Source organism: Varanus komodoensis, unplaced genomic scaffold, assembly GCF_004798865.1.
Source record: "Varanus komodoensis strain SLA01 unplaced genomic scaffold, ASM479886v1 scaffold13_3, whole genome shotgun sequence".
Taxonomy (NCBI): Eukaryota; Metazoa; Chordata; class Lepidosauria; order Squamata; family Varanidae; genus Varanus; species Varanus komodoensis.
In genome coordinates this window covers 16,574,203-16,588,189 of record NW_025335409.1, presented here as the reverse complement: position 1 = coordinate 16,588,189, position 13,987 = coordinate 16,574,203, and positions in this window count along the sequence as shown.

Sequence of the window (13,987 nt, the reverse complement as noted above, 5' to 3'; positions counted from 1 at the left end):
CCTGAAGCGGCTTGTAGACTGCAAGATGAGCTGCAATGCTAGCATATTCGGTTGTTTCTTTTGGAGCATAAAACAGACAAAATCTCTTCCCCATGCCCCTTCCACACCTGATAGGTAGACTGAGTAATAATGTTGCGCATATCTGGTGGAGAAGAGATAAGCAGGCAGGTTGTGTTTTTGCCTACGTTGCTTATATCATGTGGGCTACCAGCGGGTCAGAAATATTGATCTGTCAGATTCTCCTACTTTCCTGTGCTTTTCTTGTGACTGAACTACATTGCTCTGTACCTGTGTGGATTGTAGGGTGCCAATGGAATCTACTGCCAATGGAACAGGTAGTTAGCCCTTTTAGAGCATCTCTGGGACCCAACCAAACACCTTATTCCAGTGTAGGTCTACAGAACTCCCTTCTGTTACCTCCACTGGCCTGTTTAGTTCTGGAAATGAACAGTTGATTTAGAAACTGCTAATGGTAGATCCTGCTAGTACAGGATACTAGATACTGCCCAAACATAGTTATGTATTTTTGCTGTTGCTATGTAAATTTTATGGATGGATGTGGGAGGGTTCATCATCTGCACACAGTGTGTGATGAGGAGAGAATTGTCTCTAATCCTAAATGCAGTTTTGCCTGCTTAAGAAAACATTTCCATGGGCATCAAGTGTACTTTGGCCTTCAATTATGCTTGTATAGAACTAGGCAGTTGCTGGCTGAAACCAAATGGGATTAATGCTGGTTTGACCCCAGCTGGCTCCTTCATGGATCACTGCCTTGTCGTGGCGAAGGGGCTTGCGTAGCTCAATGAAGCTATGAGCTATGCTGTGCGGGGCCACCCAAGACAGACAGGTCATAGCAGAGAGCTCTGACAAAACGTGATCCACTGGAGAAGGAAATGGCAACCCACTCCAGTATCTCTGCCATGAAAATCCCATGGACAGTACCAAAAGGCAGAAAGAAATGACGCTGGAAGATGAGCCCCTCAGGTCGGAAGGTGTCCAATATGCCACTGGGGAAGAGCGGAGGGCTAGTACTAGTAGCACCAGAAAGACTGAAGCGACTGGGTCAAAGCTGAAAGGGCACTTGGTTGCAGATGTATCTGTTGGTGAAAGGAAAGTCTGATGCTGCAAGGATCTATACTCCATAGGAACCTGGAACGTATGATCCATGAATCAAGGCAAGCTGGATGTGGTCAAACAAGAGATGACAAGACTGAACATCAACATCTTAGGAATCAGTGAACTAAAATGGACAGGAATGGGTGAATTTAATTGAGATGACCATCAGGTATACTACTGCGGGCAAGAATCCCTCAGAAGAAATGGAGTAGCCTTGATAGTCAATAAAAGAGTAGGAAAAGCAGTACTGAGATACAATCTCCAAAATGACAGAATGATGGTCAAATAATTAGAATAAAGATATAGCTCACCAAGAATCCAGTCAACTTAAGTTTTGTCCTTTTGTTACATCTAAAGGTATTTAAGTATTACATCTTCATCCCTGTGCCTATATGCAAAACTGAAAGCTCTTTTAAAGATGCAACAAGGGATATGCAAAACTCAAGCTCATCCAGGTTTTCTGAGTTCCACTGCAAAATTCAGTTTGACTCAAGTCCATAAAGATCACACATTTTTTGCATCCTTGGGCACATACTTGGGTGAGTGTTCAAAAGTATGCAGTCTGTTCCCATTGATTGAAACATGTTTATGTACATTTTTTAAGTACACTTTACCCCCTAACACATCCCCACCATAATTCTCATGAACAGCATTGCAAGCTTGAAAATGTTTGAGAGGTGCAGCATTAGCTTTGAGAAATGTGAAAACTCTGATCACAAACAAATGGGAAGAGGAGAGATTTCTCCGTAGAATATCACTAGGTATTTTTTCCCTGGATATCCCTAGAAGCAACAAATGGAAATACTGTGATGAAAGGCTTAGCAGAGGGCAGACAACACAATGCCCAGGATCACCATTGCATCCTCAGACACTTTCCTTGATGCCTACAGAGACACTCTATTTCTCCCAATGTTTATTTAAAAATATTCTTATGTTTTGTTTCTGGCAGCTTTAAAGTGAAATGCAAGTACTAGGTGCTGCCATCTTCATTTCCCATGAATGCCTTCACTTAGGTTAGGCAAGACTACTCACAAAAGTCAAGTTACCTGTTAATTGTGACTAACCGTGGCAGCCAACCTAAGCACGGTTGTGCGCATTACAGTTGTTCAAATTTCCAAATGTATTCACAGGCTCAAAAGGCTTCCTACTCTTAGATTACAGGATACATCAACCATATCAACCATCTCTGAAACAGGACAGCCAGTTCCTGTCCTCATTCATATACAACTAAGTCCAGTAAAATGTTAGTGACTAAAATATAACACTGTCCACACTCACACGTGTGAAATACTTGTGATTCCTTTTCCTAAACTCTGAGAAAGAAGAATGTGGTATCCTGTAGTGTCCTGCAGGGGAGTTCCAGACATAAAGGAGCAGGAGATGTTGATGAGAGCTAGAACCAGACCTTAGGCTTCTTGGGGAATGTGAAAATCAGAATACAATATACAATACAATATAGTATATTGTATATTGTATAGACCCAATCTATCATTTGAGATTATTACTGTTTTGCTTTTCTCAGCACCATAAGGTGCCAGGTTCTTTCAAAGAGGATATTTCTTGGTACTATCACAAGTCTGCAAAGTTTGGAATGTACAGCTTCACCAGAAGAATTATCCTGATCAATATTTCATAAATCAATCTAGTCAGCTGCTTTTGAAAGTCTAAAAGAAAGGTATGAATGTGATATCCAGCACCCTTTTTGATCCTTAGTTCCATAGAGATATTCATTGTCTCTGCAGAAGGGGATCGCATTAGTTGATGGCTATTGCTATGTCTATGTTTCAAAGATTGGCCTATCTCCTGTATCCTAACTTCTGTCTTCATGGGTGGATTCTTTCCTTGTGCAGCTGGAACAGTTCTAGTTCTATACAACCATAATTGAAGGCCAAAGTACTCTTGATGCCCATGGAAATGTTTTCTTAAGCAGGCATTTTGTCTTCTAACCAACAATGTCCTCTAACATGCACATTTCCTCCAATATATGCATTTTGGTTTGCAACTTTGAACTGAGGACCATATTTCAAATTCAGAAGAGTGCACAGTTGAAAGGATAATTAAGTACTACCCCACACAGAGATCTGGAATTTGCAAGTTAGGTAGATTCACTTAAAACAGTGGACCAAAATTCTTCCTATCCCTACATCATGTGACAAAGACTATGACCAGGTGATCATCTGCTCAATTTGCTACCACTGTTGATGGACAACCCTGGTTTGTTAACTTCACCTTTAAACTAGGCTTGTCCTTCAAAGAAAACGATCTCTTCTGCCATCCTTTCAGCGCTCCATTCTCTCTAAGATGCATAACCACTGTAAGCAGAAGACTTCAGGGCACCTCAAGGTTTGCAGAAGTACAAAAAAATATTTAAGAAAAACTTGATGGCTGAAGAACCCAATCAAGACAACTAAGTGGGCTCAGCAGCCATGGCATGTTGTTGTCAGAGGGATGGAAAACCAGGTGGGAGGGAGAATGTAATGGAGTATCCTGGAGGAGAGTGCTGAACATATGGTTGCAGGTCCATATGTCATTTTCCAAAGCTGCTCTAGTGGCCACCTGACTCTGTTAGGGTACTGCATGCCATATGTGAAGTGTTCATTACATGAGCTACTTCCTTTGTACTGTCCTGAACTTGCTTCACAACTCAGCCAATTGTCCTGTTGTGCCTCATTCCCTTTTAAGTCAGGTCATCAAGAATATAGTGGAAAGCTTGTTCAGAGGGGGTAGAAAGACTGTGTGCACATTTATCCCTTTACAATAGGTTTGATTGGGAAGGTTCTAATCACTATGGCATCTCAGTCAACAGAACAGAAAAACAGCATGGAAATGTTTTGGACCAGTAAGCTTGATATCTAAAAGTTCAGTAGTTCTTCACTGACTCATAACATTCTTGCCCTGTAACACTAAACAACAGTGCAAACCAAAATGCAAGACTCATTGCATGTAGTTATAATTTAAAGCTATGAAACTCCACACTGAGGGTAAGACTTGTTTCAAAAATTCAGTATGATTGGCGAGTCCTCACAAATCTAGTGCTTTGGCATGCTATTACAGGTTTCTTCCTTAATTATGCTGTCATGGTGTAAAGTAAGAGAATGGCCTTTTTCTTGTTTGATTGCAACATATCAAAGTTCTCCTGGTTAAGTGAAATATAAACCCTAAAATGTAAGGCATCTTCATAAATTCAGATGAGATTTCCATGTAGTTGAATGTTGTTCTCAACAAAGCTGGACTAGTATTCTGATACTGGTGTCAAATGAAAGAAAATACCCCTTGATATATATGAAAGTCTGTACAATTTGATTTGTGAACTCACAGGGAGAAAAAAGGCAAAGAACAAATAGACAAAAATAGACTAGCCTAACAGTCTAGGGTACAGATAGAGAACCTTTGGCCCATGAGCCTAATTCAGCCCACCAAAGTCCCCCATCTAGTTTGTAGAGCTTGTGTTCTCTCTGGGTGTGTCATCTACTGCCTTCCATAAGCCCCAAACCCTCCACCAAATGTCACCTATTGCCTGGGGCCTACAGGGACCTGGGGAGGATGTGGGGAAGGAAGTTCTTGTTATTTCTGTCAGTAATTTCCCTCCAGCCACTGTGAGGATCCCAGCTAAGTTTAGGGAAAACAAAGCATGCTGGGTAGGATGGCAGATGACATCAGCACCCTGTTAATGGGAAAGGGCCAGGGCGGTGTCCCTGTAAGTTCTGGTTCCATTGCACCATTCAAAGCTGGTAGCTACTTAGCTATTTCGAGACAAGCAGCGTGTCTGCCTCTAATGCACAGTGCTGCCTTCCTGACAGGTTTTACTTCCCTGACCCACCCTTGCTAGCTGGATTGTCTCAAGACACATAAACACTGATGAACCCCTAGGGGGGCAAAATACATCTTGAAGCAGTTGACCATGCAATTGCATTAAGATACCTTTTATATTTGGATGCACATTCTTCCTGAAAACAAGGTATGTGGACAGAACTGTGATTTTGCTTCCAAACAAGGCACATGTTCCCCACTCTGTGGGGAGGGCAGGGGGGCAGCCCCCAGAAGATTCATGGGAGGCAAGCCCTGAGAAGTTGCCCACCCTTGTTTTGTGCAGTGCACTTCCTCACATTGCTAAAATGCCACACACATAAAAGCTTGAAATAAAGCAATGTGTATAAAATTTTAACAAGACTGGTGGTGGGGCGGTGTGTGTGTGTGTGTTTGGTAGTTTATCATTCACACAAGGACACATACATATTAGTAATTCGTAACAGAAAAGGAATCTTTATGTATAGATTTAGAGTGCCTATACTTGTCAACCATAATTATATGCCCACATAGCTTAAAATGCAGTACTGAAATACAGTACACTGAATTGACAAATAAAATAGTAATACAATCAAAATAGTTTTAAAAAAACCCTAAAGCATTTTCACTGTAGCAGTTGAAAAAATTAGCCTAGTTGATTTTAAATGCAGAGAACACAATATGCAAAGTTGTTAAAAAAAGTGTGTGGGGGGGGGAGTTTTCACTTCATGTCAAAAAATGATGAACAAGGTACCAGATAACTCTCTTTGGGGAGGCAATCACACAGGCAGGGTGCATCTAGACCCTTTCTAGATGCATAATCACATAGTGAGGAATCTGTTCCAGAATTAAAAAAATAATTTTAAATAAATAAATTTCATCAAAATTATTCACAGCAGAGTTTGAATATTTGAAATATCAATGAATATTTGAAAACCAATAGTATGGGAAGTGGATAGATGCAAATAAACTGCAAGTGCATGTACAAAGTGCTGCATATAAAACTTAGGCTTCAAAACCAAAAGAGTTTTCATGTATTGCTTCCTCCTCAATAACAAGATTTAGTAACTTGGATTTCCCAGTTTGCGTGGGGAGAATTTCAGAAATATCCCAATAAGTTGAATGCCATTTCTCAGTTGCAGGGATTCTGGTGATATCCCGTTGCATCTCTGTCTCAAACATAGATTTCAAAAATAAATGCAGTGGTTCTTTTTCAGGTAATGTTTTTGAGGAATGCAAAGGCTGCTGTCATTTCCCAATGACTGGAAGCTTCCAATATCACAGATCTCAAGAAGCAGCAATGATATGCATATAAGCGTTGTCCTGTTGAGAAGGAGCTCTGCCAAGTACTTGATGCTCTTCAAATGTGATTATATAAATTACTTAACAACTCCAGCCCCACTTGCCAAATACCCCATGGCCCTTTGCTGAGATTTATGATGTTACCTGGGGGAATGTTGGGAGGAGAACCAAAGCTTGTAAATGTGTCAAACTGCATGTTGTGCTGTAGCAGTTCATCAAAAAATGAAGGAGAGGGGGAGCGCATCATCAAAGGACACGTGCGTTCTTGTGTGGATGCTCTGTCATGAAATGAAATTGCATCTGGCTCCAGCATTCATCCCAGAGTTATGAAACAGCTGAAAGGTCCTGCATACATGCCTGCTCCTGACAGATAGTCCTGTTTCATTTAGGACAATTAGAACAGGAGACAAGGAGAGGATCATCTTCCAATGTGAACTGTATTTTTCCCCTAAGGAGAAATCCAGATGCAAATGAGAGTGTGCTCAAAATCTCTGACATGTGCTGATAACCAAGATCTTCGTGGTGTGTTAACAGGGCTATGCTCAAGCTTCAGGAAAGAGGAAATTGCCTTCAGATTTTTCAAGCTTCTCCTTAGCTTCTTTCCTCCTCCACTTTTTCCTTGGGATTACACAATATACTGCAATGCTGACCCACTGCAAGGGGGAAAAACTGACTTGGAAATTATGTGTCCTCTTGATTCCCATGTCTGCCAAGTTAATAAGTTTAACTTTTACTGCAATATTCCAATTCATTGCCATTACAAATTATGTATGTGTTTGATTAATTTCAATTACATAAATACCATCCTATAGTAGATAAGAAAGAAAAAAGCTTCCCATGAAACAAAAAGACACCAATAAATAGTACAGAAGAAAGTGTTTTTCAAAAGCTACAGAAGCCAACAGAGCATAGCAGAATGATAAAAGCAACAGCAGAGCCAAGAGAAACAATCTGAATTTAAAGGCACAATTGAAATGGGCCATGTACAATCCCCTCACAAGGGCCTGCTGTGCTTGAAAATTCCATTCAGCTCTGTCACAGAGAAAAAGAGAAATTGCCATTTGTTGATTTCCAGGTATCACCAACAGGAGGAATTCCACATCAAGATGGATGTCGACCCATGTCAGATCAGGTGCCATCTGAAAAGGACAGAGCTGAGTTGGACTGTTTTACAAATTGACAAACTGGGGTGCAAGCAAGTCCCTGTGGGCAGTGCACACCCCAAGAGAATACACAGGACTTCATACCCTGATTTTAAAGAGTTAAGCACTCAAAGCCCTCAACATGGATGGATTAATCTGTAGGTTTCCCTACACCAATCAGTTCTTTACTCATCTCTCTGTAAGCCCTAACAGCAACCAAAAATGAAAGTTTAGCAAAATTCCTTTCAGTAACTACTAATTAGCCAAATTGTAACTGACTTCTTTAAAATTTAAGTATTTGATAGCATAACACTTAAATTGACTGTTTTCCTATGAATCATTGCAAAATATAAAGCACAGTACTTTCATTGGTGTTATAATTCATAATGGGGAAGAAATCAGCAGGGTTAAGGGCAGCAACTTCAGGGCAAGAGGTGGGGAGAGAACACTTTTTTAACTGTACATTTGCATTTTCAAATGTATATTAATTAACTTCACATATTGTTCTGCCCTGTAAATGGTGTGTATCAAAGTAAGCAATCCACTGAAGGCAGCGAAACAAGTTAGCAGTTACTTTCAGTAGTCATTGCTAACATTACACAGTTGGTCACTTCCACAACCTCCCATGGTGGAGGTTCACTAGTAACTTTGGTGGACCTAAATCCTCATAAACATTCATCCAAGAGCAGTGAGAGAACTGCTACATCATGTTAGTCCATTAATAAGGCATATATTAGTTCCTCACAAGTGTGTGTGTGGTGAGGGGATTGAATATTGTATAGGAAGAAAACTAATGAAGACTCCACCAAACATTTTGGATTCACAAGAGAACCATACATTTAGTAATAAATGTACATCTATACATACATCTAATAGGCTTTAATCCAAGTCAAAATTACTGTTATTGGGTTACCTCTTTGCACATTGATGCTTCACATGAAGGAGGACATCCTTGGATGTGTTTTAGAAAGAACCACTCCTGTTTTTCTTTGAAACAATCCTGGGAGGGTGGGCTAGCAAATCTGTTGTGTGAAGGCTCAAATAGAGACAGGAAGAGTTATGGGGTCTCTTGCAGTTACTGGGACTCTGGGATTGCATTAAAAAAACATTTCATAAAGGCACCAATGCCCTTTAAATCTATCAGCTAAAAATATAAGTGTTCATGCCACTGTGGACTCTGGAGCTTTGCAGTGGCTCCCTAGCAGGATCTGCTCCTAGCCCTAATGCATTTGTCTGGGGTGGTGGGGCGGGGGGGGGGGGAGTTATAGCAACTGTTTTTCCAACAAGTTCTGCAGCTACCCTTTTCTGCTACCATGTTCTGCCTAGCAACTGATAAGTGCAGCATGGCACTGATTGGCTGTCCACACACTCACTGTCATCCCTCACAGTGCTGGCTCTCTAATGCCTGGCTGCTGCCCTTCTGTGATGCCTGCCATCTTGTCCAACTTGCACACTAACTGGCTGGCTTGCCCACCTTGTGTGCCACCTGGCCAGATCACCAAGATGCTCAGTTCACAAAAAGACAGGCAACACCAGCAGGAGTGGTGCATGCTGGGATTGGTTCCCAGCAGCAGAGACTGATGGGATACATGGCTCCATTTGGAGGGAAGAAGGGAGTGTGGGAAAACAACTTATGAACATGTGAACATAGCCAATTGAGAAGGCTCAAAAAGACATTATAATCTGTACTTTTTCAAAGAAGAGGGAAGAAGAGAGGGAAGCAGTTTTACATTTCCAAGTCAGAGAGAGAGGGATAAGCTGGGGTGGGGCAAGGGAGGCAGAAAAGAAACTGAGATCCCCTGCTGCTATGTTGCTGAAGCTCAGATAGGACACTTCCTCTTCCCCACCAGCCTGCTGAAGCTACACTTTCTGATCCCAGAACAGTGCTGCAAGTGAGAAAAATGCAACATATAAAATAGATGTGATTTTATGCAAATAGTCTGAAGAAATATGGGGTGTAATGGCAGAAATAATACAAAGGAGGGCAAGTTGGGAGGAAGTGTCCTGTGACATGCCAGTGAGTTGGTCAAAATGCCTAGTGCAGGAAGCCTCCAAATTATCACAGAAAACTTGAAACCGTAGCCAGAATAGGTGTAGAAGGAACACCTCAATGGACTGCCTCAGTCCAGAAACAGGTTGATGTTTCCAGGAATGAGGGGGCAGAGAAGTTATTTATCCAGCACTGGTCAAAGTTTCCCTGAGCTCTTCATTCTTCAGCCAGAGTTCTTGATAGATGAGACAGCCTTGGTGTTTTGGAGTCACACTTCATGCTTATACTCCAAAAGATTGACTCAGAGTTTGGATAAAAGTAAGAATGCCTTTGCCCCAAAGGAATTCCCTGCTGGTGGTTCTCCACAAGATCTCCTTCTGGGTGTGTCTCCTGAGCTTGAATGATGATTCATGAAGGAACTCAGTGGTCAGCTAGTTCTCTGTTCAGAAAGGGGATGGATTTCAGCCTCCCAGAACACTCTGTCAATGATCTTGCTGGCCATTCCTCAACAAAGCAGTTTCAGATACAGATGTCCCTGTGAAATTATTGAAGTGCCATTCATCAAGAGATTCAGCTTAATTTTTTTGTGAGAGGAATAAGAACAAAGGATGTTTTGGTTTGTTTTTGAAAACAAGTTTGGTAATTGGCTTGCATTACAATGCTCTTTGTGTAAACACCCAAGAAGGGTTTTATAAATGTCAACCAATCATCTCCAACCAAGCTTTTCGCATCCCAATTCCCTCTGATAAAACAGGTTATGTTCCTGCGTTCCTGCACCCCCAGTTGCCAATTTGACTTCAGGTGGGCAGGGTCCACAAAACCTATGCTGAAATACAGTTGTTAATCTTTAAGGAGCCTCAAACTCTCTGTTACTTTTGTGGCAACAGACTAATGTAGCTACCTCTCTAGAACTTGTTCTTTGTTGTTCTGGAGGGCAAGACTGGAGCCAACAGGTGGAAACTGCAGATATTGGGTAACCATTATGAGAAGCTGCCTGACAGTAATACTTGTTCAACCATGGAGCAAAGGGTTTTGAAGATGGAAATAGTCATGGTTAAGCAGCATGGAAATCTGCTAGGGATGCTGAAGTATGTGATTATATTTATGTCTTACTTTTTATCCTCTTGCAAAGAACCCAAGAGAGCTAAATAGCTGCAGTCTGCATTGCAGAACTTGTACTGAGAAGATAATTGGACTAGATGCCCTTAAAGGTCTTTTTCAACTCCAAGACTGATTTTCAGCAGTCGTGTGTGTGTGTGTGTGTGTGTGTGTGTGTGTGTGTGTGTCAATGAGTACATGCAGAAGAAAATAAAAGACCTAAAGGAATGGAAAGGGCGGGAATCTGTGACAAGCTGTGCATGTGCAGAACAATAATAGAAGAAGCAGAAGCAGAAGCAGAAGCAGAAGCAGAAGCAGAAGCAGAAGCAGAAGAAATAATACACATTGGATTATTTTTAATATATTACTTTCAATTTGGAAACTCTGAGTTCCAAATCCAGGTAAAAAAATAGTCTAAAAGCATTTTGGAGGCATTCCAAATTTGGGAATTAGCATAGCAGAGATGTATGCTGGTTTAGGTTAAATGTGTTCTTGTGTTTCTACTCAGAACAGGAACTGACTCTTTTTACTGTCTTCTGTTGTTGATGTTCACTGGAAATTAAAGTGGGTAAGGGTTTAAAGGCCTATCACTTCCAACATGTTGCGCTGGATACGTTGAGAGTTGTAGGTATTTTTTTCTTTGTAATTTTGCATGGGATTGTGGTTTAAAGCAACTAACCCTTCTTGACTGGACATAAACCCATTTGAGCTCAAGAAAAATTGGAAGTGGTTTTCACAAGGGCTGGCAGCCATTAAAATAAAAGGGAGGAACCGTGTTCAGAAGCGGTATCCCTCTGAATACTAGGCCTAAAATGAGAAGGGGTGTGTGTATTGACTTCCTGCACCCAAGACTGCTTTCAGTGGTATATTTGTGGCATCTGTTGAAGAAGTGACAGGATGGACTTGGCTGTTCAAGCAAGGTAATATTTTATGATTTTATGGTGATTTTAAATTTCGGCATTACATGAGACGTTCATAGTTTCATTGGTGAACAATACTTTCTCTTCTAATTGATGAACCTCCGAAGTTTTTCAAATTATTCCTAATGTTCTAAATAATTGCTCCAAGAAATTAGTGCAGAAAGCAGTCCAGGAAGGTAAGATACTCAGAGCTAAATGGAAAATTACACAAGATTCTTTTTTCCTTAGACAACTATTTTCTTTAAAAATGGATCAAGCGTCTGAAAAGCCTGTGCAAATATTTTCAGATTGAAACTTCTCCATGAGAGAATGGCAATTGTTGTTTAGCTTTGCAGATGAGGTCACTTACAGTCTTGTTTTCTTTACAAGTCAAACTGATGTCATTGAAGAAACATATCAACATGACCAGCTTTCTTGAGTTCACAGGTGTCACTTCAACACATAAAAGAGAATGCAAATTTATGAGGTGCAAAAAAAAAAAAAAAAAAGCTACCCAAAGTTTCATTTCTGAAGAAGACAGTTCTTCCCCAAAGTTTCATTTCTGAAGAAGACAGTTCTGTCACAGCTTTCACCAAAATTAACTGATTGTTGCTTCAAATTTGGCATTTTGTATCAGCCAAAGATTTGTTGTCCCCTTCCCTGACCAACTCACCCTGCTTGTATGAGTCCCCCAGCAATGGAAATGGAAAGAGGAGGACTAACTGCCACCAAAACCAAAGGTGAAGGACATATTTCATCCTAAGGGCCAAATTTCATTTCAGATGAGTTCTTATGGGCCCCATTACAATGGTGGATGGGACCAAAACACCCAAAATACCAACGTATTTTAGCTTATAGCTCTTACTGCCAGTAACTAACACTTAGAGAGCAGTTTTGACCTTTTAGAAGGTGGGGGGCAGGGGCTTTACACTAGCTGTGAAAACCCCAAGAATTTGGGGTTGTGGAAAAGCGGTTGGGGCAAGAAGAAGGTGATGAGACCTTCTGGGAGACACTGGAAGGATTAACAGGGATCCCAGGATGGTTTGTTGTATTCCCAAGTCTGAGCTTCTCACCCTTTGGGTCTGGAGAAAGAAGAGGCTTTGAGATAGCCAAATCTGGCTTCTACACATGCTTGAGCAGTGAAGAGAGTCCAGGCAGCCTCTGGCAGGAGAGCAATCAGGGTGGGAGGAAGTGCACACCCATCCCTCCATGGCAATACTTTGAGGAATGGAGAGCACCTGCGGACACTCAGTCTTCCTCTGTTGATGAAGCGATCATGTGGGGGAGCATTCTCCAGTGCCAAGCAGCCCCCAGCATGGATGCCTCCTGCCTTTTGGAGGGCTCCTACTTGGCTTTTGAAACTAAATCAGGACATCTGATCTCTTCTGACCTGAACCAAGGAGGCAGATCCCCAGTGAAACTGTTCAGAGGCTACACGTTCCTAGTCATGGTGCCTTCATTAATCCAGGGATAAAGAACACTTTGCACTGAAGGAAAGGGAGTGCAAGAAGTTAATGTGCTTGTGGCTCCTCACCTTGCTTTGGGTGTCCTTGTGTGTTACTCCACTGGTAAGCACTCAACTAATATTTCTCTCCTGCAAGCATTAGCACTGTGTTCTTTCCGACTGCTTCTACATTCCTAATACATCAAAAGAGCCACAAAGCTGACAGCCCTAACATTTCTACACACATACTCTCTGAATGTGTATAGTTTTGCATTTTAAGCACTCCTGGTACCATCATGACACAGGGATAAAATGGAGTTTGCTTCTGCTACCCTGATGCCCTTCTCACCTGCCACATACATGGAGTGCAGTATAGCTGTAAGAAATCAAGCAAGACACTCATCTGAACATTCAGATATTCGGGTCAGAGCCAACAGGTCATGGGGATGCCAGGAACTTCACAGGCTTCTTTCTCCTTCCACAGAACTTGTCCATGGATGGAGAGAATGCTTGAAAGTGGCTTTTGAGAGCAATCACCCTAGACTAGCAATGGGTAATGTGTGGTCCTAAAGATGTATTGGCCTACAACTCCCATCAGCCCTAGCCAACATACCCAATGGTGAAAGATGGTAGGAATAGCAGTCCAACATCTGGAAGGCCACATGATGTTCCATCTTTGTGCTAGGTGATCTCAGAAGTGAAATTGGAGAGTAGTGCATCAATTCATGGAGAAGTCTTTTGCAAACAAAGAAGAGATGACGTGCATTTCAAACACACTGTTCCCTAAGGCCAGGTCTGCCCAACTGGTGAGTCTGTAAGGTGAACTGAGCCCACTGCTTATGCATCATGTCCTGTCAGTTGCTTGACAGCCCCCTCCTGTTTTTACAGACCCAGAGAGGTACCAAAACAGCCTCTGGCTGGCCACAATAGATACATCTGGTGGGTTGAATGACATGCTATGCAGGCAGGCCAGCTGAAACTTGTTGGGCAGATGGAAAGACAAATCTGCTGAAAATTAACAGTTGTGTTACAAAGGCAAGAAGGCACAATATGGGAATTCTCACTGTCTAATGAAATCATATGTCTGAAATTTCACTAGAACAAAATGGAAGGATTGTTTCTTATCTGTTGGCAACTATTGTTTAGAGTTTATACCAAATATGAATTAAATAGAGCACTTGTAAGATTAGGCACAGGCAGGAGTTCTCTG